Source organism: Tympanuchus pallidicinctus, unplaced genomic scaffold, assembly GCF_026119805.1.
Source record: "Tympanuchus pallidicinctus isolate F22 unplaced genomic scaffold, pur_lepc_1.0 scaffold26, whole genome shotgun sequence".
Classification (NCBI taxonomy): Eukaryota; Metazoa; Chordata; class Aves; order Galliformes; family Phasianidae; genus Tympanuchus; species Tympanuchus pallidicinctus.
In genome coordinates, this window is record NW_026294743.1 from 8,998,093 (window position 1) to 9,025,377 (window position 27,285).

The 27,285-nt window shown below is 37.8% G+C and overlaps 1 protein-coding gene across 2 annotated transcripts in view; it reads left to right on the top strand.

Moving 5' to 3' along the window:
* SPOCK3 (SPARC (osteonectin), cwcv and kazal like domains proteoglycan 3) overlaps positions 1 to 27,285 on the top strand; it is a 159,376-nt gene that overhangs the window by 20,327 nt on the left and 111,764 nt on the right. The gene's annotated exons all lie outside the window — the stretch shown is intronic.

Here is a 27,285-nt window from a genome sequence, read left to right on the forward strand (position 1 = left end):
CATGCTGGTTTTGCTGACCAGCTGTTACTGTATCTGTCTTAATTCAGAAGCTGTGGGTTTTGCAGGGTCTGTAGTAGCAGTGTTGTGCAAAAACTTTTCCAGGCTGAATAACGTTAGGTAAGGTTTACTACATCTTCACTGTAGGTTGTTGTAATTCTAGAGTTGTCTTTCTTCATTTTAATTGTTTCTGTGGATAAACTTCTCTGTGATCTAAACCTCAAGTACTTGCAAACTTCATTAGATGGCTCTGTGTTAGGAAGAAAGTGTCGAGGGGTAGGGCAAGAGGAATTTTCTCTAAAGAATATCAGGAAAGATGCCTTTTTATTCCTCGTGACATGTAAATCTATTGCCTTAAGAGTCAGACAGCAGTGGAAGAAGTTTGAGGAAGGAGGAAGGATCTGTCTTGTACGTTCCATGTATCTTTATATATTCATGGCTTTGACTAGACTGGGAAGACCTTTTAAGGCCAGAGCATTTATTGTGATTCCTTTAAGCATCAGAAACTTCTTTCTCGTTATTTCCCTCACCCAATTCCTTTCATTACAATTTCATCATAGAATCACAGAATGGCCTGGGTTGGAAAGGACCACAGTGACCTAGTTCCAACCCCCTGCTATGTGCAGGGTCACTAGCCACCAGGCCAGGCTGCCCAGAGCCACATCCAGCCTGGCCTTCAATGCCTCCAGGGATGGGGCATCCACAGCCTCCTTGGGCAACCTGTTCCAGTGCATCACCACCCTCTGTGTGAAAATTTCTGTTATTTCTCTTCTCTAAGGCTTCTAAGTTGAGTGACTTTTACACCAGACCAATGGAAAATAAACCTTTAATGCAGGATTTCAGACTAGATATGTAAACTGGCTTTCCTTAGGATCGGCGGGTAATTTGAATTAGCTCTTGCCGTATTGCAAGTGAATACGTTGATGTGTTTTGCCTTGATCCCTCTTGTTTAAAACAAACTATTTTTGCAAAAATCTGATTCTGGTGGAGTTGGAATTACTGTGATACTGCCCACCCACCTCTGTTCTCCATGTACGTAGAGGTGGAAAAGTTCAGTTCTCTTAGGGTAAATTTTATAAGTAAAGAAAACCTTTACTGTTTTATTACTGTAATTACTTACTGTTGTTACTGTCCATCAAGAATTACTTGCTTTATGTATCTTGCGAATAATGAAGGCTGCATTTCTTAACTGAATAATTGGATGCAAAACAGAGATACCGAGAAAGTTGTGATTTTTTCTTTACCAGTAATGGTTGAGAAGTTAGAAGCTCAGCATAAACTGCTTTTCTTTATCCTTCCTCTGATATAAGTGGAGACAGATCTCTGATTTTAAAAGTTTGTTGTTCTGCTGTTGCGTTTGAGTTGCCCTTTTAAGGTGGCCCCCCTTTTCCCATCAGGAAAGCTGTTTGCCCTAGATGCTCTGTGTAGATCAAACATGTTTAGATGACTTAAGTTATGTGTAGTTTTTCTGGATTGGGTTAATTTGTGCAGGAGACCAACATGGAGATTATAGATGTTTTATACAAGTTGAGGTAGAAATAACTTCGATGTTTTTGTGAATTAAGACTGTAATAAAGTATAGAACCTACGTGCTTATAGACTATTTTAGATATTGCAATGAGGCGTGATACTTTAGAGGAAAAACTAAAAGCCTGGTATGTCATGTTATTCTGTACTTAGCTGACCTTTCTCTAAAACCTGTTATTCCAAAGATCTACTGAGGCATGAAAGTAAAAACTGTTTGTTTGTTCCTCCGCTAGGTGTAAGGTTTTCCACAAAGAATAAGGTAAACATTGAAAGTTAGACTCTGCAGGGCCATTTCAAAATTGGTATTTCTTTTCTGCCTTCTATTCCTGATAAGACTGCTGATCAACTGTACTTTTTTATGACCGCATCTGTGTTGGAGAAGATGCGTTGTGTACTTCTGATTTTCTGGTTTTTTTTTCTAATTATTTAATAATTTGCAGATCTAAATGTGCAATGTTGCATCCTGTTTTCTGTTCAGTGTAGAATTGATAGAAGAAGAGGATTGCTTGAAATTCTTGGAAATCTGTGGGGTGCCTCAGCGGGCTTTAGATTGGGCTTTGAAAATGAAGTTCTATTCAGCGCATGCAGTTGATAGGAAGGTCTCCTATTAAGCCCCTCACTCCCTACACTATTACAGTACTTTCTCTAAAGTATGTTTATGCATATATATACAGAGGCAAGAATTCTGTTCTTGTAGTATTGCTGCAATATCTGCTGACCTGGTGCTGCTTTCTCCAGGGAGATAAGCAGTGACATTTTCAGGGCAATATAATTTAGGGAAGTGTAGCTGTATAACCCTGAATTGTTCTCCTATTGCTCAGCTGACTACATCCATTCATCCATTCATGTATAGTAGTTTCAAGGAGTAACAGACTGCGAGATCAGATGTAAATTCTATAGAAAACAAGGCAATGAAAATAGATAATGAAGGGAAAATGACAAAAATAGTAGTAAGATGCGTGCATGTCCATGTGTGGGTAAAGCTGTTCAGCAAAAACAAGTTGAAGGTAAATTAAGCAAGCAAAGCAGATTTTCATATGACATACAAAATGCCATATTTGTTTATTTAGGAATGCTGAGATTTTTTAAAATAAAGTTGCTGCTCTGTGTACAAATTAAAAATGTGAATCTCGTGACTTTGCACCAGAACTGTTTATTTTTGAGTGTGGAGGAAAAGACCTTGTCATTATTTGTGCTCATGCCTGCATAGCGACAAGGGTTGGGAGTTCACCAAATGTTTAAAAACACTGAGGAGATGAATGTGATGACTGTTTTCAGCCTGTTTTCCAAAATGAACCATCTTTTATGCTAATAATACTTTTTTTTTTTTTCTTGCATAACCTTTTGTGAGAGGCAGTGACAGTTCAAAAGGAAAAACGTTCTGACTGTAGGATCCTACCTAAAATGCTTTGTTGTGGAATGAAGCATTAGACTTGAAAGGGTTTTTGCTTACTCATCAACACCTGAAACTTCTGGACATTCTTTATCTGTCAGCCAGAAAGAAGAGGCAGCTCTTTCTGAGTGTAACTAAAGTTGTCATCCCAACATACATTGAATTTGTTTCTTCTAGTTGGTCAAAAAGTATTTTATTACGCGCTATGAGAACCTGTCCTCACTTTAGACTACAGAATAGATTCAGGAAAATGTTCTTAGAAATAAGAGTCGTAGATGATTTTATATGAATGGTCTGTGTAAAACACCTTTTAAAAGTCATTTAAATACACTTAATGGAAGCTCTGTCTGATTTAATAGTTGATGAAACAGAGCAAGGAAAGAAATTTTGAGCAGTTGGGAATAACTAAGTGCTGGTGGGAATTAAAAACGTTGCTCTGCTTTGTGCAGAGGAATTAAGGTAATGATTAGCACTTACTCAGAATTCCAAAGAATAGCTGGTAGTGTACATTGGAAAAAAATTTTAGAGTTTAAATTGTTTTTTTCTTTAATATTCTTTCAGACAAGTCAGGCACCTTCCATTATTTTCAGTGTCCCAGCAACATTTTAGGTTCTACTGCACATTAACACCAGAAAGTGTTAAGTGTGTATGAGGTTCTATTGCAGCTGATAGTTTTAAGTTGCAACCAGCTTGCTTTTTAATGCTGTTGGACCATCACTTGTTGAGAACAAGTATAGAACAGGTTCTGAGTAGATTTATTCCCATCCTCCTATTCTTTCCAGAGAAATTGAAAAACATGCTGTGTTGGTTGGCGGTGTTTCCTTCAGAACTCGTGTTTATTATTTTAAAAAAACATCTGGTACATTTTCATAGTAATTTACAAAAAATTGTAAGTGCAACTGTTTGATTTTTGGAATAGTTAACCCACCCTAACAAGAGGACTGTTCTTGTGTTTATCTGTTGTGTTCTAGAACTCTGCTGCAAAATAGTTCTACTCTCGAGTTTGACTACTGTGTACTGAATGCAAGTTCGGGCCTTAGACTTAGACTTCACCTTTGTCAGCACAGTCTAATATGAAGTTGGCTAACTTTTGACAAGCCTTCAGCTCTTCTTGCAGTCCATTTTGACACATAAAGCTCAGGCATTCTGTTTTTCCAGAAGTGTATTTTGTCCACTGAGTTTTAATTGTTCTCTAATCCTTTTGGAAGTGTTTAACTCTGTTCTGAGGACTTCTGGCAGTAACTTTTATCTGGAATGCTCGCATCCTCTTAACAGCAACCTGGGAAATGAAGTTTGCTTTGTTAAGATGGGAAGTTCTCCTTCCTTTCTGTATACCGAACAGAAACTGCCTTTGTGTATTTCTGTTTTGTCTTCACTACTTTGGATGAAAAACATATCCTGTATCCTCATTACAGCCAGAAGTCTAGTATGGTTACTTTGCTGCTCATGAAAGCTTTGTTCAAATTAAGCCACTTAGTACCAGTCTTCTTTTCTTTTCTGCTTTTCTAGGAAGCCTCTTGTAAAGACAATATAATTATGCAGAAAGTACGCTAATGACTGGGCTGGTATAAAACTATTAAAGGGCAGCCTCAACTTTCTAAATGATCATAAACAGGACTAATTCCCTGATTATTCTAGGCATAATTACTCCTCTGTTATGCAGAGCTAAATTATTTCTCTTCTTTGTAAATGTTTCAACTGTTGCTGCTTATAAAGGACAAAGGGGTTCTGAAATATCTCCAGTTTTATTGACACAGATTAGAAGTTTAATGATTAAGGACACGCAACGTGCCTGTACTGTTTACAGTTGTTTCATTATGTTGAGATGTTTTGTTAGCAGATAATCTTTGTACGCATGCAGTGGGTTATCAGTTGAAGTAAGATCTTGCTGGCATTAGTGGCTGCGTTTACTGTTAAACTGGACTTCTTACTTCTGGGTAGTAGAATTGAGAGTGCTCCAACCATGTCAATGTAATTTCTTCATATTTCTTTACATACTGCAGAGAAGTTTTCTAGGGGGGGAAAACCTCTGAAATATATGTAATAAATACTTGGAAAAACGCCTCTTTTGAGAAAATTTACAGTGATGTGGGACTTAGTGCTTTGGACTCTTCTCTAAAATGTATCCAGATATTCAGTAATGCTAAGATGAACTCAGTACTACTTCTGTATCTCGCATCACGGGCCTATTTACTACTCCATGTTGTTGTGAATGAGTATGCATTTTAAAGGAAAGAACAGATTACTTTTGGTTCTGTGTGGAGGTTTCATTTTCTTTATTTTCTTCAGAAGTTTGTATCTGTTCAGGAAGAATTTTTTTATTATTATTATTTTTTTTTTTTTTAAAGACCATAACAAGCTCCTATGCAAAGGAAGGAAAACAGTGCTGAATTTCTCTTGAAGTCAGAGAAATGTACAGATATTTCAGCATGCAGTTTAAAAAATACATATATTTTTTATGCCAGAATTCATGGCACATTCAAAGAAGCCTTGAATTCAGGACTAATTGAACAGTCTGTCCACTGATCATCTGTTAGGCATTTACAGTATGGAGTTCTGTGACTATAAATATAGATATTTCCATACCTATAGATAATCTGTATCGATAGTATGGAATTCTGAAGAAGGAGTTGGTTATGTATTTATTTATTTTGGTTGTTTCCTTTTTTTGTTTGTCAGTTTTTCCTCTCGGTATCTTTTATACGCATATTTTTACTGCGTGGAAGCAAGATGCATTTTATGTATTAAAAAAATACTACATGGAAAAGAAAGGCACTGTCAGACTTTGGTATCCAAAATCTGTTTTTCTTATGACCAAAGACTGTTTATTTATTACAACATATACGAGGGGATCAAAACTTGTTGAAATAGAAATGCAAAACCCACAAAGGCAATTCTCCTGTCATTTCAAAATGAGAATAAGTCACATAAGCACAGCAGATCATATTACAGGCTTTATCAACATTGCATCAGTTCTTTCCTTCGTAAATATTTGAATCAAAATAATTGCACACTGGTGAAAGTGATATAAGTCAAAAGATGCTATTTATCTCCGATATACATGAGATGACTGCAGCTAAAGATAATTAGTTCATTGCTCTATTGACAATTCCCCAGTTCGTCTATAAAACATATTCAGGAAGACTTTTGGCAGCATACTCATTGCAGGCTGTATTAAACTAAGTAATTGGCTCAGTGCAGTACTAGTCCTGTTGCACTTATGTCACTGCAAATCCTATTTTTTCACTTAGGTGCGTGGGAAGTCCCTTTCCTTGGCTATGTTATAAAGAATATAATAAGCAAATATTTAGAATTATGACTTTAATTGATAAATGAACATTAGAGAGTTACAGACATTCTCATCTTGCTTTTAGTCTTTTTCAAAAGCTCAGGCAGCTGCCTCTGTGTATTTGCTTTGTGTGCCAGGCAGAATTGGCAGCTCGAGTGTTTGCAATCAGAATACTTTTTTTTGTCAGACGTGGAAAGAATAGGGCTGTGGGATTGCTAGAATATTCGCTGGATAAACTGCTAAGGTTAATGTCATTTACTGAAAATACAAGCTTTATTTGCTGACTCTTGAAGTCTTGAGTCCTTTTCAGTTTTGTAGTACTAGGAACTCTCTGTACTGAAGAAAGCCCCTTTGAGACTGTCAAGCTAATTGGGCTCAAAAAGGGGCAGCGTGCTCATGGGTTTGAGGAGAAGTACCCAGTTGCTGCATATATTTGTTTCTTACCTCTGGAGAAAATACATGTACATGCATGCACGTCTTGTTGCATGCTGGTCAGCTTGATGTGCCATTTTTCTGTGTCTGAGAACTGTATCGTCAAATAATGCTTAGTAGACCAGTATATGTCTGAAACAGAAAATGAGATTTGGTACTCTGTGATATTTCTGTGCAGCGCAGTACGACCTGATTCACTGCCGAGATACAAAATGCTTCCTGCTTCATTTGACAATTCAGTAGCTATCGTTTTTAATCTTTGTTCTGTCCTGCTGTGTGTTTGTTCCATCAAACCCTACCAAAAAACAAACAAACAAAAAACAAAAAAACCCACAAACACCACCATACTGAATCAAGTTCTGTGCATTTAGAAATGTACAGGTGGAACAGTCTGCTTTGTAAAAGTAGCCATCAATTATTGGTACGAACAAGTGCTTTTGAGAAATTCCAGGCATCTTCCTTGGAGTTGTGTTTTGCTTTGCTCTGACTTGCTGAAGTTCAGCGGTTAAAACCAGCCTGTTATATGTTGCAAAACTGTCAGTCTTCCTTCCTCCTCCTTTTTTTTTCCTCTTTGTAGAATATTAAAGAAGTTACGTTCTTAGGGTTTGTAAAAGTGTCTTCTCTCTGGCCTAATTCTGGACCTGTTCCAGTGGTTTACAAAGATATTCTATGTAACTGTGGGAACAGCAACATGAGAACAGCTGTAGTTGTGTGTCACGATGTGTGTGAGGGATGAAGAACTGAAAAAATATTAGTAATGTGAACCTAATGTGTTTTAATTTTACTCAGCCCGTGTGTTCTTGTTCTGTCCTGTAAACGTAGCTGAGGCTGGAGTTGACCACCAGGGGGCAAAACAAACATACTTACTCCCCTTTTTATGTTCTTGAAGATCAACTACAATTGCTCAACTTACTTCTTCCCTTAGCAATTGAAAACAGGTTTTCAAAACAAATATTTATTTTTGCTGAGGAAGCTTAATTGTCTTTATTCATCATGTGGCCGCAATAATCAGAAAACCCCACTCTGAAACAGCAAATAATTGCTTTCAAGCAATAATACAAAATGTGAACAAGCTAGTTGTACATCTTACTGCTGGCTGGGTTTCAGTGGCACATGTAATCAAATCCATAATGTCTTACCTATTTCTTACGGGGATGATTGCTATAGTCACCATTTAGTAGTTTAAGTTATCTCCTGTCATATTGTATTAACAGATGTATTTTAATTTTTAACTTGGTTTTCCTTTAAAGAATTGATTTCCTATTTACCAGAATCAGATGATCAAATGATGTGTGTAATATATAATGAAATACCCTCAATGTTGGAATGGAAACTTACAGTGATATACAGTTTTCTGTATACCTATTATTTACAGTAGGAATTTGTTAACAGTTTACATCCCTGTTTTAGAATACGTGAGTCTACATTCTTGTGCATGTTTATGTTTAACTTTGGGATTTTTGTATGTAGTCATTTTTTTTTTAATCAAACCTTCAGTATGGCCTGGATCAAACCACTGAAAATAGGTTAGATGTTGCAGGATGGAAGGAAATGTTTTGACAGGCTCTGTACTGAGTAACCTCTGACAAGCAGAAGTCTTGGCATTGCAGTGCTTTCTGCAAAAAAATGATAAATGTAGTCAGTATTCTTGTCATACAATTTATATGTCATTACTTGTCAACATTTCTAAAATGATTATATCTCTTGTGTTTTCTTGGAGATTCATTTGATTTTGTAGAAAAATTTGAGCTGGGTTCATTTAGAATTAACATTTTTTAATAATGAAACCACTAAATTGAAACGCTAAGTTGAAAAATGATCCTGACAGTAAACTAAGTATTAGACATCTTAAACTGGATGTATTCTGTAGGCTCTGTGTTGTAACGTAATTATGTTTTCATTCCATCTGGTGGAGGGAGACTTTGAACTTTTACATCAGAGGCTGTGAATTTTATTTTGAACGATATGTACATGTGCTTACTAATGAGGCTTATGAGTCCATTTTTTGACCAATAACTTTGTATTTTAGGATTGGCAGTTCAATTAGAAGACCTCGAATGTCTGTTAATTTAAAGCAGATTGAATGCAAGCTTGAAAACTATATGCAATGCATTTATTACTGAGGGGTTTTTTTGTTTGTTTTTGGGTTTTTTTGTTGGTTTTTTTTGGTGGGAGTTTGATACTTTTTCACAACATCTTTACCGTATCATGTAAGTTTCACAAAGCTTTTATTTTGAAAGATTGAGCACGCTAAATGAATGTGTCATTTTGTGGAGATACAGTTCTGAGTAATTAAAAGAACGTGGTGTCATCTGCAGACTTACTGGAGAATGAGTGCACACTTAGTAAGTTAGCGGAAGGCGAAAGTTGGGAGGGAGTGTTGAGCTGTCAGAGGGAAGAAAAGCACTACAGAGGGACCTGGGTGACTGGACCAATGGGCCAAGGTAAACTGAGTGAGTTTCAGTAGAGCCAAGTGTCAGGTCCTGTATTTAGGCCATAACAACCCCAGGCAATCCTACAGGCTTGGGGAGGAGTGTTATCCAATCTGCCTGATGGAAAGGGACCTTGGTGTGCTGATGGACAGTGGGCTGAATATGAGCCAGCAGTGTGCCCAGGTGGCCAAGAAAGCCAATGACGTCCTGGCTTGGATCAGGAATGGAGTGGTAAGCAGGACAAGAGAAGTCATCCTGCCCTGTACTCAGCACTGGTGAGGCCTCACCTCGAGTGCTGTGTTCAGTTTTGGGCACCTGAGTACAGAAAGGACATGGAGGTGCTGGAGCAGGTCCAGAGAAGGGCAACAGGGCTGGGGAAGGGCTTGGAGAATATGGCCTGTGAGGAGAGACTGAAGGAACTGGGGCTGTTCAGTCTGGGGAAGAGGAGGCTGAGGGGAGACATTATTGCTGTCTTCAAATACCTGAAAGGTGCCTCCAGTGAGAGCAGGGTTGGTCTCTTCTCACTGGTGACAGGTGACAGGATGAGGGGAAATGGCCTTAAGTAGTGCCAGGGGAGGTTTAGGTTGGATGTCAGGAAACACTTTTCTTGCAGAAAGAGTTGTTAAGCACTGGAATGGGCTGCCCAGGGAGGTGGTTGAGTCTCCATCCCTGGATGTGTTTAAGAACCGTTTGGATGTGGTGCTCAGGGACATGATTTAGCAGAGGGTTGTTAGAGTTAGGGTAGGATGGTTAGGTTATGGTTAGACTTGATGATCTTGAACGTCTTTTCCAACCTGAGCGGTTCTGTGATTCTATGAAGAAATCCAGCGAAGCAAAATACTGAAATCCTTTTCAACAGGCAAAATTACAAGCTTCAAGAATTTATTTCACGATGAAAAGATGTGTATTCTCATATGTTCAAAACTGACTCTAAGGCTATTTCAGATGCTCTTCTGCATTTCCTTTATTATGTGACTCAGGAGATTGACATGTGTTCTGGAGCTGGTCAATTTAATGCTCAGGGGAGGAACACTGTGATAAGCCTATAAATCTTAAGCAAAGGAAAGAAAATAAAAATCTGTATTGTGTAACATTTATAGATTGGCTGCATTGCATCTTGTATGACAGGAATCTAATCAATAAGTGTAATTCAAGACTTAGTTACTGTTTGAAAGAAGTAGAATACTGCTCAGTCATTTGCTTTCCATTTTTTTCTTGGTAAAGTCTGTCTGTTTACTGGCATGCAAGTGAGAATGTGAAGTTATCTTACAGATAACTACAGATAAGCTGTGGTTATCTCAGCACAGTGGTTTCACACTCATAAACAGCTGAAGTCTACCATACTGCTCTTCTGCCCCCCCTCCCCACCCCCCTTCCAACAGAGCAGAGGGAGAAAACGAGTTGAGGAAAGGTTGACTGATTGAAATAAGGACCAAGGGTCCATCACAAGTTACCATCTAAGGCAAAGCAGGCTTGGTGTGGTAAGTGTAATTAATTACCTACTGCTGTTAACAAACTAAAGCAGTGAGAAATGAACAGCAAATTAAAAACACTTTACCCCATCCACTGGCCTTGCCAGGGCAGAGTAGAGGGGCAAGATCACCTTCCTTGACTTGCTGGCCATGCTTCATATGATATGGCCCAGGCTATGGTTGGTATTCTGGGCTGTGAGGGCCCATTGCTGGCTCACATCCAGCTTGTCATCCACAAGTACCCTAAGTTCTTTTCAGCAGGGTTGCGCTCAGTCCTTAGATCCCCCAGCATCCACTGACTGTGGAGGTTGTAGCACTTGGATTTGTGGAACCTCATGAGAGTCTCCTGGTCTTGGTGATTGAGCCTGTCTAGATCTCTCTGGGTGACATCCTGTCTGTCAGACATTTTGTCTGCACCACACAGTTTAGTGTCATCTGCAAACTTGCTCAAGTTGCACGCATTCCCACTACCAGTAAAGATAATAAAGTAGACTGGTGCCAGTACTGACCCCTGAGGGACACCACTTGTAACTGATCTCCATCTGAACACTGAGGACATTGACCATGGCTCTCTGGGTATGATCTTGCAACCAATTCCTCATCTGTCAAACACTGTACGCATCAAAACCATGTCTTTCCAATTTGGAAAGAAGAATGTTGTGGGGGACCCATGTCAAAGGCCTTACTGAAGTCCAGATCGATGATGTCAGTGGCTCCGATGCAGTTATACCAACATAGAAGGCCACTAGGTTGGTCAAGCAAGACTTGCACTTGATGAAACCGTGCTGGTTGTCCCTTATCACCTCCCAGTCTTCCACATGCTTTAGCATAGCTTCCAGGAGAAGTAGGTATCAGGATGGTTGAAGTTCCCCAGCAGGATGAGAACCTGTGATCGTCTTGCCTCCTGTAGCTGGAAGAAGAAGGCTTCATCAACAGGCTTTGCTTGATCAGGCGGCCTTTAGTAGAAACCAACCACAGTGCTCCCTTTGTTGCCTCAGTCTTTAACTCTCACCCTTAAGGTTTTGCCTTGCTTGTGGCCTTTCTTCAAGGGCAGCTCTTCACACACTGTTTGTTTCTTGATTTAGGAGGTAAGGCGTCTCCTGCACTCCTGCCTTGCTTGTCCCTTGTGAACAGCTTGCAACTTTTAATAGCAACGCTCCAGTCGTGGGAATCATCCCACCCAGTTTCAAATTTGGCAGCTGTGTCATGGTTTTCTACTAGCATGATGTCTTTTAACTCCTCATTTGTTTTTCAACCTGTGTGTGTTGGTGTAGAGCCCCTTCAGCTGGGCAGCTGGCCTTCTTGCAGGATAACTCGTTAATTCCTTTTAAGTTTCCCTGTTCCCTTCTCCTGCTGCCCTGTGGTAAATGGCAGATGTGGTAAATGGCAGTGGTAAATGTTCTGTTCACACACCATCGGAAGAATTGATGCAGATGGGTTTCCTATTCTCAGCTCTTTCTATTCCAAATAAGAGTTCTCACTGCAACTGGGTAAGGTAAATGACTGCTCAAGGAGTGGGGCAGGAGGAAAAAGATGAAAGCTTTTCAGTAATCTAATTCCTTGTGAGATTAGTCTAGTTGATAGCAAATCGAAACTGCTTTGAATATAATATTGACAACTTGACCCTGGTTGACTCAGAATGTGTATTTTCTCTCTGTGGTAGAAATCTTTCAAAAGCATGATATTTTCAGATAATTCTGAACTATTTAGTTTTCTGTCATTATGAACATATGTTTATGTGATATGGCATTTCTTCTGAAGGTAGTTTGGTTTGTTTAACAAGCTGTCTTGTGTTCAGCGTTATTTTGGTAATAGGCAATTAGTGCATTATAGACTGCACCTTAATGAATTATTATGGGGAAAAGAGTCTTCATTCAATTCACAACTGTCTTTTGCTTCTTAATGGAATTATATTTGCAGTTACACTTGTTCAGCTGTTGTCTCTCTACAGTCTTCCAAGTGGGTCATTTGTCATAAAATCTGGTTGGCTTTATTTGTTCTCATAGATCAAACGGGATTTAAAGTTTCAGATCTTACAGAAGACAAAAAAATCCCATCATTGATGGACAAACACATACACGGGGTTGCCTGTTACTTTACAGTGCTGGCTATTGGCAGACTGTTTTGCGATTCTTCTACTCCAATCTGGACTTTTTCAAGAGTCACTTGCAACTCATCTTCTAATAAAATGCTATGGCACCTGATACTTATGCAGAATAGTAACTAAAGTAACTGTAGTGATGTCTGTGGCAAATTTTCTCTAAAAGTAGCACAGAGTTGAGTGCAGAAGAAAGATTAATTTTTTATCCAGCCTTATTCTTGCCTGTCAAAGAAAGAGATTCAATCCCAGTATTAAAGATTATGTCTATATGTAATGTTTAGATTCTCATCACATTGCTTGCAAGCTTTTGTATTTTGGTTTGATCTTTCAGAATTATCTTCATTTTATAACCAAATTGTTAAGAGTTAGAAGAGGAATGAGATAAAAGGCATTTAACAGATAAACTATGTGACTTACCTATGTCATATTGAAGGGCTCTGGAAACGTAGCAGTACAAGACATCAGTGTTGAGAAATGGCTTTACTTGATGTTCATTACATGCACATTGTAAAGCTGCTTACCGGTGTATATGTAAGAAGAAATGTATGTTAGGCAAACAGTATATGAATGCAGGTAAGATACTTAGTAATACTCAGCTAAGCACAAACATCTAGTTTCAGTTCAGTTGTGGTAAATTATTCTGTTCTATCTCACAGTGCAGGTGTAGAGAATTCCTTTAGATGCTCTGTCGTATGTGACAGTGCTGTGCAGATGTCTGGAATCTCCTAGGTAACACAGTGTTTAGGCAGCTACATCTCACCTCAAGTGCTAATGTGAACTTTTTAATAAGGAAAGCGACAGAAGTCTGAAAAGCAGATTTTAAGTAGCGGGGGAAATCTGAGTATCATTTGTGCTTCTGTATCTAATGTCAAACATACAGATAGAATTAAAAATAGGTAGTCATTAGTACTTTTTCCTTGAAACATTCTGACTGGTTAGAAATTTCTTGTATCTTAGGACACCATTAACTAGCAGTCTTGTGGCTCGGCTTACAGCCTTCATTAGTCTGTTATTGAGTTTACAGAGGCATTTAATAGCCATCAATCAAAGGTTTTTCTCCTTCCACAGTCCTCAAAATCAGCTCCTGGTATCAGTGGTGTAAAACAAATTACAAATCTTCTGTTGCTACTTGGCTTATGGAATTTCTTCTGTTTTATCAATGTACTCCTGAATCTCAAGTCTGCTAGTTCTGTTTTCTTATTACAAATGAACAAGTTATGTTGAGGCCTCTATCCTACAGTGTCATCTCCCTCTTGTTATGTATTCATTGATAGCTATCCCATTTGACTAGAGGTGCTCTTCTTGTTCATAGGTTCATGGCTTTGAATGTGACTTGATTGAACTAGACGCTGTCTGTTTGCACCCAGCTTACACTATTTCCATCTCTGTAGATGTGCATCACTGACTTGTCTTCTACATTAGTTCTGTCTTACTCTTGCTTCAGCTTTTTGTTTTATTGGTTTATAGATATTGAAAAGACAATCATTGTTTATGGACAGGAACATAATATCCATAACGTCTTGCAAAAAAATTGGATGGCTTCCTGAACATAATTCTACTTCTATATCATCACTTCATTGTTTGCTGTGTCACTTCTGTTCTGTTGTAGTACCTCAATTAAAACTTTGTTTCTCGTATCATGTGCATTATAATAATTGAGATGTATGAAAAATGAGGAAATGATACATAAGCCAAACGTTTAACTATCTCAGCAACTTACTACAAAAGGCTGATAGTTACAACGCCTAGAACAGCAGATATGTGCACAGAAGTAAGTAGAAATAGCTTTTCCATACTCTTGATTCATAAATTTCACAAAATGTATATTGTAGTAACTTTTCTATATTTGTATATCATAAATATAGATGCTTTTATGAAAACACACAAACTAGACTGCAGTAGATTGGACTGGATATAGTTTACTCTTCTGCTTACAAGTCTCCTTTATGTTTTTTCTTGGTTCACACTTGTTTCAATTGCTACTTACTATTGTAGCTATTGTAGCATTGCACTTGTACATTGTATTGTAGCATATTGTAGCTTCCTGTTGTAGCTTTGTAGCTATTGCTGCTACAATGATCAGGATAGACATGTACAGTAAATCAGGTTAAAAAAGAAATGAATTCCTGTAGTACATTCTACATTGATCTTGTCCATTATACTCAAGGGTGTATTTCACTTTTTCCTTTCATGACCATAATTTGAGCTGAAATTTTAAACACTTGCATGTTTTTAAGTGTTTTACTCTAGCTAAATGCTCTTTGTTCTCTTCACAGTTTCGTGGCCTTCAAAAAAAAACCAAAAATGAAGTGCTATGAAACTTTCTGATAATGTTGGGAGGGAGCAGTGAATTCAGAAGGGAAAGAAAGATGAAAAAATGCCAAACGATTTAATTAAAACTAGAATTATGATAGTTAAATGGCTTATTAAATTCAGTGTGAAAGAATCTAAAATAATGAACTTATTAACAAAACCTTAGCAAATATAACGGGCCTACGAAATAGTGAGCTGAAGAAATATTTTAAAATAATGGTGGATAGAATTCCTTAAACTTAGGGATGATGTGCATATGAGGCTTAATTTTGGAATGCAGTCTTCACATGCTTTGAAATTATACCTTATTTAGGTTTGCTATAGAGGTAGTTGGAGATGGTATTACAGAATTGGTTTGGAGATATCAAGGGAAGGGGAAAATGGGGATATGATTTGGGAAGTGGGGGTGGCAAAAAGAATGTGCAGGCAAGTACTGGAATTTTGGGACTAACTGATGCTGTGTGAGCAATGTTCAGTAACACGTAAGACATTGGTGTGTTATCAGTGTGATTTCAGTCCTAAATGTGAAACACACCTCTATACAGATTGCTAGGAAGAAAATAAACTTTACCTGATCTAGTGCTTGATCTAGTGGTAGGCAATCCTGCAACTAGATGATATTCTAGGTCTCCTCCATTTTATGGTTCTTTGATCACATTGCAGAATCAGTGAACCATGTTATAACTTCAAAATTTAAATGGCCCTGTAGATGCAAGTTCAAGTTTTGCCTTTGTATCTGTTCCTCCAGTTAACAGATTTACCTGCTACTGCGTGTTTTTCACGTTTAAGTGTGAAAACCAAATCTGAATTTGCACCAATTTAGGCAGATGACAAAAGATTAAACCCCAGAGACATACTCACAAATCAGTGATACGTCAGAGCTATCTTGGACTCTAGTCTGTATTCACATACTTGGTCAGAGGTTGTTTGTGATTAATGTCAGTTTAACAACGGTGAAAAGGGAACCACCTGGTACACTGCCAGCTTTTCTCCCCTGCCTCCTCCCAGAAAGGGTACCATAGCTGAAAGTAGGGGACAGCAAAGCAATACAAGTCACCCTCCTGCTTGTAATAATGCCACGAGAGGTAGAAGTATGACCAAAGTGGTGATATAGCATGCAGAACGTTAATTCCACCTAATCTGGGCCACAGAACACCAAAATACCTTCTTGATGATAATTCAGTTGTTTCATAAGAACACTGAACAACAGAGGGCAGCCCAAGTCCCTGAGGGGGCTACTACAATGATATTGTGCTTTGATATAGTTTAATTTTTAGCTAGTCCTGTGTGGAGCACGGAGTTGGGTTCAGTCATCCCTGTGGGTCCCTGCCAACTCTATTTATGATTTTATGACTTTCCTCAACAGCCCTGAGCTTAAGTGTGATCTTTTAAAAATGTCGTTATCCTTTTTCTGTTGCAAAATAAGCACTTGGATTTGGTAAAGTGGTGAAATGAAAATGTCTGAGTCGTGTTTTGAATTCCAGTGTGTCAAGATATGTAAAAAAAAATACTGTGAAGTAATGTTATTTGTAACAAGTATAGGAACTTGCTGAATACTTGAAGATGTTGAATTAAGAATGGTTGTCTAAACTCTTCTAGAAGTTCTGAAATTATGCTGTTGGATAAGACCAGAAGTTTTTTCCTTCATTTTTTTGATAATTAATATATAATTACACCACGTCTACAATTAGGTTTCAATGCTCTTTACTGCACAGCAGAGTATAGGGGAAAACTTCACATTATTTGCAGTACTTGGCAGATTCTTATTTTACATAAAATTTACCATTACAGAGCTTGAGCTATGAAACTTTTACCATGATGAATGGCGTGTTGCAGTCGTGTGTCTGACCAAGTTCAGGAATCCTTCTTTGCTGTGTACTTAGCTATTAAGGTTACTGTGCACCCTTGTTCTTTTGCCAGGAGTACAATCCTAGTAAAAATCCTGCAATTTTAGAGATGTCATTCTTTTCACTGTTAGCTGTGATTTATGTATTTCTTTGTGTATTTCGATGCTGTGTATTCATAATTCTAGTTTCAGTTGCTGTTTGCCAGTGAACTGAAAACACTGGAGATTCAAGGCTTTTGTTTATAACTGCAATTGCAGCATAATGCTGTTGAAATTACATCTGAGCATTCTCTTGTATTTGCACTCTTCCTTCTCTTGGTTATAACTTTGTGGGATAATTTGCTGAATGTGAAGAGAGGGCAAAATAATGGAACTGCTTATTCCTGTGAACAAAGTTTCAGTTCATTTTGTTGAATATATTTTTTTTGTTTTCCTGCAAGTAGTCCAATTAGCATGCATCCAAAATTCAGATTATGAATTACAGAACATAGCCACTACTGTCTCCTGCATCACACGTGTTCATTGCATTGTTATGAAAGTAACTTGTCTCAAAGCTATGATGTTCTTAAAAAGTAAGCATAGGTACTGATTTCTATTTCTTCCCTTTAGAAAAAAACAAACAAGAAACTGTTTGACAAGCAAGATGTTAGTCTTTCAAGGGCACAGTGAAACTAGTTTTTTGTGAAGAGACTGTGATGCTGAAGTTGTTTATGAAGAGACTAACGCGATGCTGAAGATCAAAGTTTTGCTTTTTTTTTTTTCTCTGCTTCTTTTGTTGGTTAGTGGTCCTGCTCCAAGTAAAAGAAAAGTAAAAGTTTCTCCACCAACTGTGGTTTTTGTACTGGACAGGCATCTTCCAAAAGAAATAAATGAAGATTGCTATAAAAATTTTATGTTGATTTACATCTTAGATGCTGGCTGAAAGGAGAGAAAAAAGAAAAAAAAATAAGTTAAATTATATGTTAGCAACTGTTAAAAAGCAGGAAAAAAAAAAAAGTAGAAAATAAAAGATATAGTACCTGTATAATTCTATATGGTACCTTGTTCATATTGTCAGTCGTCTTCTTTCCTCTCATCAAGATATAGTAGAAAGAGAAGAAATACTAAGAACAGAAAAATTAGTAGCCCACTATATGAAAAAGGTGGATTCTCAAAAGAAGCTGCTTAATATTTTAGGACTCTCCATCTGAAGGAAGAAACAGTGAAGAAGGGTCATTGGTCTGCCTTCTTTCACTTCTGAAAACGGAGTGTGTATGTGTCTATGTAGCTATCTGTTCTTGGGTCTGATTGGAGATGGAGCCAGAAAACCATGGTTTTGTGAGGATGTCTTTTTGAAGTTTAATGTTACAGTCTTTATCTTACAATAACGATCATCCTCTGTAGAAACATGATCAGTTTCCAGTGCAAAGCATGCACGTTTTGCCCTTACAAGGACTGCATTGCTAGAGGAAGACAGTTGAGTCTCCCTCAACTGTCAGATGTGGCAGTACGGTGAATTCACTAAACCCACTTAGGACAGCAGAAAGGAACTCAGAGCATGGAGTGTTATGAGTTTTTATAAAGCAAGTCTTTATAAAGTGATAAGAAATAAAATGTAAACTTTCTTGTGGCTCTAAAAATTCCACAATTGGTGGCATATATTAAAAAATCAGTATGTAAATTCAGATGCATATCAGAAAATTAATTAGGTTGGAAAAGACCCATAAGGCCATCTGGTCCAAACATAATTGCCACTACCATGTCCACTACTGCAGCGTGTCTATAAATGCCACATCCACATCTCTTAAGTAACTCCGTGGATGGGGTCTTCACCTCTTTCCTGTGCAGCCTCTTTCAATGACTTAACATCTCTGTCTATGAAGAAATTCCTCTTGACATCTAAACTAAACCTTTCCTGTTGCGACTTCAGGCCATTTCCTTGTGTGCTGTCACTTGTCACCAGAGAAAAGAGGCTGACACTCTCATCACTGCAACCTCCTTTAGCTTCCTTTTCTCCAAAGTTTTCTCAGCTTCTCTTATTTCTTGCTTTCTCGAAGAAATGTTATTATATACAGATATTTTAAAGTAGCTTTATTTCTTTCCCTTTGAATAAGTTTGTGCTATATGTCACCAAAATTCCTCCTTTCTTTCTTTAATGCCCTTAGAGGATTTTGCAGAGAAATAATGAGTCTTTAATATATCTGGAGTCTTGATTTGTATCGATTTATTGGTATATAGGAGAGCTGACACTATTCCATCATATTGGAGATGAATTGGAAAGTTTGGTGCCCGTTGGGTGACGTAATTTTGTTGGTGTTTCTTACTATTTACTTTCTGAAGTATTACTCTTATTATTCTGATCCTTCTCTGGTAAAACTGCAGAAAAGCATTCTGAATCAGGCCAGTAGAATTTTAAGTGTGCATTTTATGCTCGTTTGTCTCCATAACTAAGATTACATCACAATGTAGTGCTGCTAGGTAGACTCATGGTAAAAGCATGAGGATTTGATTTGTAGTTCTGTTGAGCAAGTAGTTTATTTCTGAAGTGACAGAGAAGGAAATACTGCACATTATTTCTAGAGGTTAGTTTTGTAGTAGATCAGATTTGACTAAGAAATGCCACCAGCATTGCTTCTGCTGCATTGAGCCATCATTTTCTGCAAGGATAGTAGTTTTTGCTACTGAAGTCCTGTTCTGTTATGTTCTTTCTAATTGATAGCTATGAAAACTATGCTGTTTGTAAGACAAATCAAAATCAAATATTATGTCAACATTGCCAGAAAAGGTCCTGCAAAGAGGACTGACTGGAAAAGCCCGATTCTTTTACCTTGTATTTACTGTAGTTCTTGTAGAATCAAAGTAGAGTTAAACAAATAGAACGAGTTATCCATAGTATTTTTTATTCACTGAAAGCATCAGTATCTCTGTTAGTAACGGTGAGGCTGTAGCTGGTTTTTGCTTGAGCAGTCTTCTCAGCTCTGAGTTTTCCTTGGGCAGGGATTTTAGATTCGTACTGGCAATCAAGTGTATGATATCTTACTGCCTTTGAAGTGCCATTTTGAATAAAAGTTGTTTAGAAAAATGCTTCATTTCAGTAGTGAAAGCATTATATAAAGAAAAGCAGAGAAACTGTGTTTCCAGTGATAGAAGTACAACCTAATTCTGACGTTCTTTTAATAAAACAAATTTTCTCCTCAATGTTTCCTGAAGAATTAAGCTCTAGGTACAGATAGTCTGTGGTAAACAGTAACTGTCCTATTTCTTGTAGTAATAGATGAGTCAGTTTTTGTGTTAAAATTCAGAACAATATGAAAAATGTAACTAAACTTATGCTGAATGTGTGAAAAGCAAGTTGGTATATTTAGGTGCACTTTCAAAGTCTCTTTTCCTGCATATATTGTGTGCAGTCATTAATATAAACTGTATTTGTAATATGAGTAAAGAAACTAATGGTGAAGTCTAGTCTGAAGGTCAGGATAATCTTTGGCAAACCTCTTATTGTATTTAGCATAATGCTTTAATGGTACTTAAAGTAATAGATGTGAGATAAATGTATGCATTTGGTTTATAGGTCCTAAAAAAAAGTGTGTTTAATTTGTTTTTTTTTACTTTTTTCCCTTAGCTTAGACTTTAAAATAAGCTTCAGAAAAGAAAATTTTAGAACAGAAAATACAAAACTGCTTGGAGAGGAAGAGCAGGTCAGCATAGAGCACTTATAACAGTGCTTAATTCAGAAGCTAGCAAAGTGAAAGAAAGACTAAGAAAAGGTTGAAGTTGACAAGTTGCCTTCTATTCAGAAAGATACCAAAATACATTGCACTGTAAGTTGTACAAATGAAATTGATCCCATTCTCAGACAGATTTTAGTGCTCACTAATATAATTCTATTTCAAGGCAGATTGAAGTTACTCACTGTACTTGAAACATTGCAGAATCTCAAGAATACGGAATGTAATTTTCCAATTGAACATCAAAAAAGCTAATCTTATTTTTTTTCTTTTTTTTTGGAAAGAGTTATTTCAGTTGTAATTATAGCTACCAAGAATTTAGTCAAACAGTGAAGTCTTTGGTATTAAGTCCCATAGAAGAAAAAAGGCTTCTAGCAGCACGGTTCTTTCTAATACAGCATTTCTGCACAAGTTCAACACTGACTTTGTGTGTCACGTACTGAAGCATCAGCAGTTTCCTGCAGCAACTGGCATTATCCTTTGTCAGTCATCCTGGCAAGGACCAAATCTCCTCAGTTTGAGATTAAAGGCAATAATAACCTGCCGTAGGACCTGAGCAACTGAGATAACAGAATGCTTTTGTGGATTGGAAAGGAAATGTTAGGGTGCAGTAAGGTTGTGGAAGTAGGACAACATAATTTCTTTAACTATTAGATATCCATTTATGTTGTCTGGTCTCTAGAAATATGTTCTAGAATTCTAGAATTATGTTTCTAGAAATAGTTCTAAGGTATCACTAGAAATTTCATATTCATAGAATCCTTTCTGTAAATATCTGAAGTGTGGGACTCAAAGACACATGGCCAACCTCTTTCCAGTGGTCTGTGGGGACAGGACAAGGGGAAGTGGCCATAAACTGGAGAATAGGAAGTTCCACACCAGAACGTGAAAGAAGTTGCTCACAGTAAGGAGTGACGGAGCACTGGAACAGGCAGCCCAAGAGAGCTTGTGGATTCTGTTTCTCTGGAGATATTCAAGAACTGCCTGGACGCCTACCTGTGCAGCCTGCTGTAGGGAGCCTGCTTTGCAGAGGGGTTGAATTCAGTGATCTCTGAAGGTCCCTGCCAGCCCCTACAATTCTGTGATTCTGTGACTTCTGAAGGCCATGCAGCTCAACTTCCCCAACAGTGAGGAGGGACAGCACAGCTACATCAGGCTGCCCAGGGTTTTATCCTGCCTCGCCTTGGAAGTCTCTAGGGATGGTGCATCAAGCACATGACTGGGCAACCTGTTCCAGTGCCTCAGCATCCTCGCTGTAAAAAATTGTTTCCTTATATCCAACCTGAATCTACCCTCCCTGAGCTTGAAGCATTTCCCCCTTATTCTGTCCCCACAGACCCTGCTAAAGATTCTGTCCCCTTCTTTCCTGTAGCTCTGCTTTGTATATTGACGGGCCACTCTGAGGTCACCTCTCAGCCTTCTTTTCTCCAGGTTGAGCAGCCCTAGCTCTCTCAGTCTGTCGTCACCTCAGAGAGGTGTTCCATTCCATGGATCATTTTTTGTGGCCCTTCTCTGGGCACACTCCAACAGGTCCGCGTCCCTCCTGTGCTGAGGACTCCACATCTGGGTGCAGTACTCCAGGTGAGGCTTCACCAGCGCAGAGTAAAGGAGCAGGATCACCTCCCTCACCCTGCTGGCCATGCTGCTTTTGATGCACCCCAGGATGCAGTTGGCTTTCTGGGGCTTGAGGGCACATTGCTGGCTCTTGTTCTGCTTTCCATCCGCCAATACCCCCAAGTCTTTTTTGGCGGGGCTGACCTCAATCCTTTCATCGCTCAATTTGTGTTGGTAATGAGGGGCTGCCTTGACCAGGTGCAAGACTTCACACTTGGATTTGTCAGTTATTTTTTCGGTTTTACTTGATAATGATTTTGATACAGTAATAGTAAGCAATTTTTCTTACTGATTAGACCATAGGACTTGCTGGATCCCCTGCTGTCTGGCCCTCGTTTTCCTACCTCTGCTGTACACCTCTTTATTTGTAAGAGATAGTGTTGCATGTTTCTCATTTTTAGCTCCGCCTGAATTAGCGTCCTTTATGAGATGTGTGTCTAGTCTTCTGCTCCTGTAAAGGGCCCATGTGATTTAATTGCAAGTGTTCATACTTTAAGGAAATCAGATTTTTGGCAAAGGATCTGCAATAAGGGATAGAAAATAATTTGGGCAGTACTGATTACTTGGTGTAACACCCAAAATTGATGTTTAAAGCTGGAAGTAGAAACTGCTGCATTTTATTGGAATAAAACTTGCTAACAGTGGTATTGTGCGTAACAGATTGGTAAGCATGTAGTTTTAGACAACCATCAAAAGATATTAGCGTTTAAGAAAATAAATACCAAGAAAGAAGAGAGCATGAAGAAAAGAAGAAACATAAGATTAATGGGGTAGTATGTCATAAAAGTGAAATCAGCAAAATGTGTTTTTCAAATAAAAGAATAAAAATGTCAAGGAAAATACATTAAATGAATAATAACTCAGAGACTAGGTGATTAGTACAGTAAATTCTGAGAATGTGGTAGTGTCCATTTAGTGTTAAGATGCTGCTGAAGCAGTGTTAATAGACTTTTTGTCTTTCAGAAGACTGGATGTCAGTCTCAAATTTGTAGTATTTTTTCCTTAGCAGTATTATGCTAACAAAGGGAAGGGGATTTTCTTTGCTCGCACCTGGTCTGCTGAGATTTCTCACTGCAGAACTTTGTCCTGCAGTTCAGAATGTCTGAAATGGGAGAGAATCCATTACAACTTTCAGGGAGCCATTTAGAAGTAGGCTCTTTCTTGCTCCCTGTCTTGCTGTTTTACAAGGGATGCATTGTGAAGCATCTTAAGATACAGGCAGTCGAAATTGATTGGAATTTCCCTTACAAAGCAGGAGCTTCATATCAGACTGCACGTGCAGATGTCATATACTCTTTCAGAACAATGCAGTCACTAATGATCTAGAAGAAAGTGGCCAATTAGTTTGAGTTTAATTGCATGTAAGGCCAATTTCTTCAAGAAATTCAGCACTTGGTGACATGCTTGTGCATTACGAATTGATGAGGTACACATATTTCAAACTTTGTTTTGTGCTTGAAATTCCTTGCTGAGCTGCCTTTGAACACATTCAGTTCTCTTTTTCTTCAGGCTTCGTCGGTGAAAGTTTGTACTTTAAGGGGTTGACAGATTATATTCTCTTAGTGAGGGCTGCATGCTGGGTTGCTCTTCTTCTGAATAGCTGCTTTACCCAGCAATGAGACTGAGGCTACAGTCTTTTCTCTTATGAGAAATGACCGTTTGCTCTTATTTTCTTAAGAAACATAGGAAGACACAGCCTTTTTGGAGAAAATTCTTTGTTACTTTCCCTGAAGAAGGCTATCCATGTGCAGCAGCATTGACAATCAATATGCGATGATGAAAGGGATTAGTAAAAAGTACACAATACCAAAGTGTGTTTTTGCCCAGTCACCTCTACTCAATAGAGAGATGAAGAATGAAGTTAAGGGTAGGAGCTGTATTACACATAAGAAAAAGAAACATCTGAGCAAACAGAGAGAAGAAAATAGGATGTGTATAAATAGAGGAATGAAGGGGCCAAAACCGATACCTGGCTGACATACAGAAGCTGCTTTAGGGCTATTCTAAAATGCAGCTAGAATGTGGACTAGATTAGCTGCTATGGAAATGAAAGGACATAAGGGGAATCTGCATACATGGCGTAATGAAGATTGTAAGCTGTGCCTGGAAGTATTAATAGAGAAAAGAGAAAGCTGGATTTGAGCTTTTTCTGATATTAGTAAATCTACTATCATTTGAAAGATCAAGTAAAACCACTGTATCTCAGCTGTTTTATAGTTCCTGCTTATGTGTGTTAGGTGAAGGGTGTTTCCATTCCTTTATGTTTCACTGTGACATCCAGGTTTTCTTAGGAAATAACTAAAAAAAGCTAATTAATGAAATTAAAAAAAATAAATAAATCTTAGAAGTTCACGGTATAATGTGTCATGGGCAATATTTACTTAATGTGAGGTTTTATTTTCAGTGTTGTCTGTTATGTCTACATAAAAAAGAAATCCGCAAGTGTTTGGGATAGGCTGAGCACCTTAATTTTGTTTGGTGCTATAATGGTGTATTAGAGAAGAAAACATCCGGAGTTTCTTAAAAATCAATTTTCTTTCTCTTGGGATATCATTTGTCTTTGATCCTTTGATCTCTGGTTGTTTCGCGTGGGTTCAGTTTAAACTTCTTGTCTTGTTTATAGAAGTGGTATCATCACAATTCATTCTGTCTGAAACTATGTAAATTATATTTAATTTCATTTTGAATAGTTACTGTCAATGCAAAAAGTAATTAGACCGTACAGTGTTGTCAATGCTATTTATTTAATACCTGCAAGTAGGATGAAGGAAAGTCAGAAGACAAGTGTTTCTTAAGGGATGAGTAAAAGCAATTAAATGCTACAACTAGCATCTGAGAAACTGAAAAGCCAAAGAGATTTTTGAGGTAGAAAAAAATATCATAATACTATAGTAGTTTATTAGCTAATACAGAACTTTTATTGGGAAGAAAACTGATTAGGCAAAGTTTATTGTAGGGCAAGTAATTAGTGGTATGGTGAATTCTGTATTTCATTTTCCCTTTAAATATAAGTTGAATGAAAAAATCCAAATCTCACTGGTACTTGTTGAAAGAGTGGCACATTTTCAATGCTGTAGCTGTGAAGTGCATTTCCTGATTAAAACTAAAGCCTACATTTCTTGTTTGGCACAGGGGACATAGTTAAGTTTGCAAATGTTTTCCTAAGAAATGATCTCTGGCTAAATTTTCTTTAAACAAACAAACAGACCAAGGCAGGTAGGAATTCCTTTTCTAGTTGCAGGGTAACAACTTCTTTTCCATGAAGCCAGTGGTCTTCAAACTTAGCTACCCAAATGATGGAACCCAATTCCAGTGGTGTCGTGCAAGGTTAGAATACTGCTGTAGAATGCATGCTGCTCAAATTCAGTTTTTTTAAGCCACATCTTACATCATTCGGATTGTACTGAATAAGATGCAGCTCATGCAGATCTCATGATAATATCTAAATTTGCTAATTTTTTAGCAAATTTAAAAATTGGAACAAATAAAAAAAGGGGACTTGTTAATTGTTTCAGTTTTTCTGGACTTAAAAGTGATAGCAGTCTCACTATTAAGTTGCTTATATGATGCATTTTTACTTTGTCATAAGCAGTAAGATTACTTAATTTTTCAGATTCATCTAAATAGTGATAATCAGTTTTCTTTGGGGTGGAACACACACTCTCCAAGTCTTCTGTGGTACATCTGAACCAGAATGTAGAAGATGTAGAGCTGACTCTAGTTTCTACTCAGATCTCTGACAGCTTCAGATATTGGAAAAGCAGTCTATAGAGTTGGTTTTCAGAGGAGTGTAGGGGTTTATTTGCAGAGAGAAGGAAGCAAAATAGTAGGGTGAGTTTTTTGTTGTTTTTTTTCTTTTGCTGCATGATTGTTGACTACTTTGCAGGAAACCAAACAAATATTAATCCAGGAGCTTTCTGCTTGTATTCCAGCTGTCAAGGTCACTTCCTCACTACATTACAGCACTGTGTACCTTGAAGGCAGCCCATCTTTCTCACCGAGGGCTCAAAAGATACCAGGGTTTGAGCCAGTGGACTTAATAAGGGAGATCTTAATGCTGACTGCAGTTATTGATACAGATACAGCCTTTAGCCCATTTTTCAACCTGTTTAGGGTATTCTTCATTTTCTATATCATCTGGGAACAGTGGTGTTCCTTAATGAGTATGGTTGTTGCTCACTACATTAAACATTATTTTATGACTCATTACAGGGGGTGTATTTCTCCCTGTTCTGGCCTCTTTCTGGTAATGCTGTTCTGCTACTGCGAGAAAAATCACTTTTCAGCCCAGAAGAAAACAGTTACTCATCAACTATACAAAACTCAGTCTCATGCTACTGAAATGAATGTACTTCGTGTAAGCAGTTCTGTTTGGGGGAATTTCTTAGTTCAACTACTGCATATTTTCTTTTGACTTCTGGTGTTCCTCATACAAGCTTAGGCAGCCAAAAGCTCCAAAAGTCTTCAGAGCAATGCTTTCAGACATGTACAACAGAGGCATTTATCTGTTTATTTTGTTTCAATGCAAGCCATGTCTTCACAGTTCCTTGTGCTTTGCATTATACTTGCACATTCTATACTCTCTTAAGTCTAAATGTTTTGATTAGGCAGAGTGTTGTGATGTTTGAGTAATGCCTCATGTAATGACATTATGTCTTGATTTGAGTGCTGCAGGAGAAAAATAAATTTAAGTTTCTAAATGCTAAACCATTTTAGTCCATCTTTTAAATACTCTTCTTTGAACCTGTTTCTCTGGACTGTAGTTATCAACCTTGTGAGTCGCTGACAAGTTTCAGTTGACTAGCAGTTGGAGTCATTCAGTTCCAACAAAACTGTCTGGCTCTTTTGGTTTCCTTTCATTGTGGGATCTGTTAATCAATTAAAACAGGGCAAATGGTCGCTTTCATTCTGCAGATGGTTATTTATTGTATCAGTGTGTTCAATCTGTTTCACTGATATTTCTTCTATTGGATAATGATGCATCTTGTTTAATTCACAGAGTAATGTGAAATAACACAGGTTCTTGTCATTGGGGATGTTTTATTTCAGATAATCCAATCCATAAGTAAACCTACAAGGAACCAAAGATTAGGTTCTATCAAGGAATATGTGATCTACCCTTGAACAGAAACTGCCAAAACAGTTTTGAGGAAGCTTTTAAA